Genomic DNA, 2755 nt, shown 5'->3' on the forward strand with positions numbered 1-2755 from the left:
TGGGCAAAAACACAGCAAATGTATAGTAAGATCGACTGAGTTTATGGGCAAAAACACAGCAAACGTGCAGTATGATCGACTGCATTTATGGGCAAAAACACAGCAAACGTGCAGTAAGATCGACTGCGTTTATGGGCAAAAACACAGCAAACGTGCAGTAAGATCGACTGCGTTTATGGGCAAAAACACAGCAAACGTGCAGTAAGATAGACTGCGTTTATGGCCAAAAACAAAGCACACGTGCATTAACAGCGACTGCGTTTATGTGCAAATAAATAACACACATACAGCTAATGCGTGTATGTGCAATTATATAGCACACATGTCATGCAGTAACAGCAACTGCGTGTATGTGCAATTAAATAGCACACGTCCACTAACACTGGCCCGGATTCAAAGAGATCTGCGCATTATTTACGGAGGCGCAGGGCAACGATTTTGCCCTGCGCCCCCGCACATTTGCTCTGCTGCCCTTGATTCACGGAGCAGAAGCTCCGTGAATTGCGCGGGCGTGCCGGCAAAATTTAAATGATCCCGTAGGGGGCGGGAATCATTTAAATTTGGCGCGCTCCCGCGCCGAGCGTAGAGCGCATGCTCCGTTGGGAAACTTTCCCGACGTGCATTGCGGCAAATGACGTCACAAGGACGTCATTTGCTTCCAAGTGAACGTGAATGGCGTCCAGCGCCATTCACGAATCACTTACGCAAACAACGTGAAATTCAAATTTCGCAACGCGGGAACGACGGGTATACTTTAGCATTGGCTGCCCCTACTATTAGAAGGGGCAGCCTTACGCTAAACACGCCGTACGGAAACTACGTAACTTGCGTATGCAGGGCTCGCGCAACATTGTGAATCGGTGTTAGTATGCAATTTGCATACTATACACTGAGCACAATGGGAGCGCCCCCTAGCGGTCATCGCAAGATTGCAGCCTAAAATATGCGTGGCATAAGAGCCTTATGCCACGCAGATTTTAGGCTGCAGTCAGCGTTACGATGTTCCTGAATCAGGAGCATTCGTAACGCCGGAGCAAGTAAGCAATTGCAATTGCTTTGGCCAATTATTGTTCTTCGCTTTTTGCGCCTTGTGATTGGCCAAGCATGCAGGGTCATGGTGCATGCTTGATCAATCATCAGCGCGCAATGCCGCAGTGAATTATGGGCCGACGCGCGTCACTCGAATTTGGTTCGAAATTCGCCGAACGTACGAACAGACGATGTTCGAGTCGAACATACGTTCGAGTCGAACACAAAGCTCATCCCTACCCATCACCACATCAAATAATACATACAACCCGTATGAGCGAGAACATGTCCTTAGCCTTATTTCAAAAACATAATAAACTCAAAATCTAAGGGAGTGAAAAAGGATAGTTACCCCTACCCATGGAGCGGGGCAGGGCCGTGACTCAAAAATATGGAATGCTTCACGAATTTGCGTGTCATCCTTGCGCAGGGCCATGCTAATCTTCTCTGTATCGTTCCAATTTTAGTATATGTGCTGCCGAAGCGAGCACCTTTTTTTCAAAACCCAAGGAGAGCACCAGGCCCACCACCTCACCTCGGGCGGGCCAGGGGTCCGGACCCTCGTACCTGAGCTGGATAACATTCCTACGCCTTCTCTCTGGACCACCTGTACCCCTCGTCCACGCCGGCCCCTGCGTCCTTTCCTGGTCAGCAGGGGGGGCGCGGAAATTCTGGGCGCCAAACCGGCTGTACAGGTGGTCCAGAGGGGCACGAGAGCCCGCAACCTGGGCAAAAGAGCGACCCCCCCTTAGGGCAGACAACAAGTTGGCCTCCGGAGACCCCCGAAAGATGTTCTCCGGAAGTGGGGCACCCCCCTCAGCACCCCCAGAAGTGGGGGAGGACGGGGGGCCCCCATCCCTGCCGGCGGTGTCGCACCCACCCCTGCTGACCTACCCTGACCACCCACCACCTTTGGCCTGACTACAGGCTCCTCCCCCCGGGGCCGCAGCAGAGTGGGGTACCTCCCCCACCAAGCTCCCCCACCCAGACCCCTCTGCAACCTCACCAGCCCCTTGGGACTCAACCCGTACTTGCTCAGGGGGGATGCCCCCCCTGGGACCCCTCCAACTGCCGGATGAAATCATAGGCTGCGCAGCCCTCTGGGAGGGGTCCCACCTGACATTCCCCCCACCCCACCTGTGCTGCAGGACGCCCCTCTGGGCTTGTGGTAGTGTCCATAGGGACCTAGGGGGTAGGCAGCACACCGTCCATAAAACCGTCCTTTACTACACCGTCCTTACCGTCCTTAGCCTGCCGGGGGTGCTTAGAGGTGCCCGCTGCAGCATCCGGGACTAGGCACCCCCGCAGCCCCGGCCTCTCATCCCCCATGTCCGCTGAGTTGGTGACACCAGCCGCAAATTCGCGGGGGGCCACTTCCGGTCCCGGGGGGTCGCTTCCGGTTCCGGGAGGGGTCACTTCCGGCCCCGGGGGGGTCACTTTCTGTTTGCGGGGAGTCACTTCCGGGTCCCGGGGCAGTTGTGCAGAATGCAACATGCCCCGATGATCTGGCACGCAAAGTTTGGGGAATACAACAGGGTACCCCCAGTCTTATCCAGGCATCAGAAACGGGACTTCAGGAGCCCAAATGTGCATTCCACCACTGCACAGGTACGTGCGTGTGCTTCATTGTATCTTCTCTCTCCTGGGGTTTTAGGATTCCGGTATGGAGTCATGAGATGGGGTCCAAGTGCATATGCAGAGTCACCTGGAAGGGAAAAGACAGGAG

General features: G+C 54.8%; 1 non-coding gene across 1 annotated transcript; it reads right to left on the reverse strand.

The window, feature by feature from the left end:
• Nucleotides 1-1414: 1414 nt before the first annotated feature.
• LOC120916638 lies at nucleotides 1415-1520 on the reverse strand. The gene has a single exon (XR_005744049.1). It is a non-coding gene; the product is annotated as a U6 spliceosomal RNA (small nuclear RNA).
• Nucleotides 1521-2755: the final 1235 nt, after the last annotated feature.

The sequence above is a fragment of the Rana temporaria genome, chromosome 10, assembly GCF_905171775.1.
Source record: "Rana temporaria chromosome 10, aRanTem1.1, whole genome shotgun sequence".
NCBI lineage: Eukaryota > Metazoa > Chordata > Amphibia > Anura > Ranidae > Rana > Rana temporaria.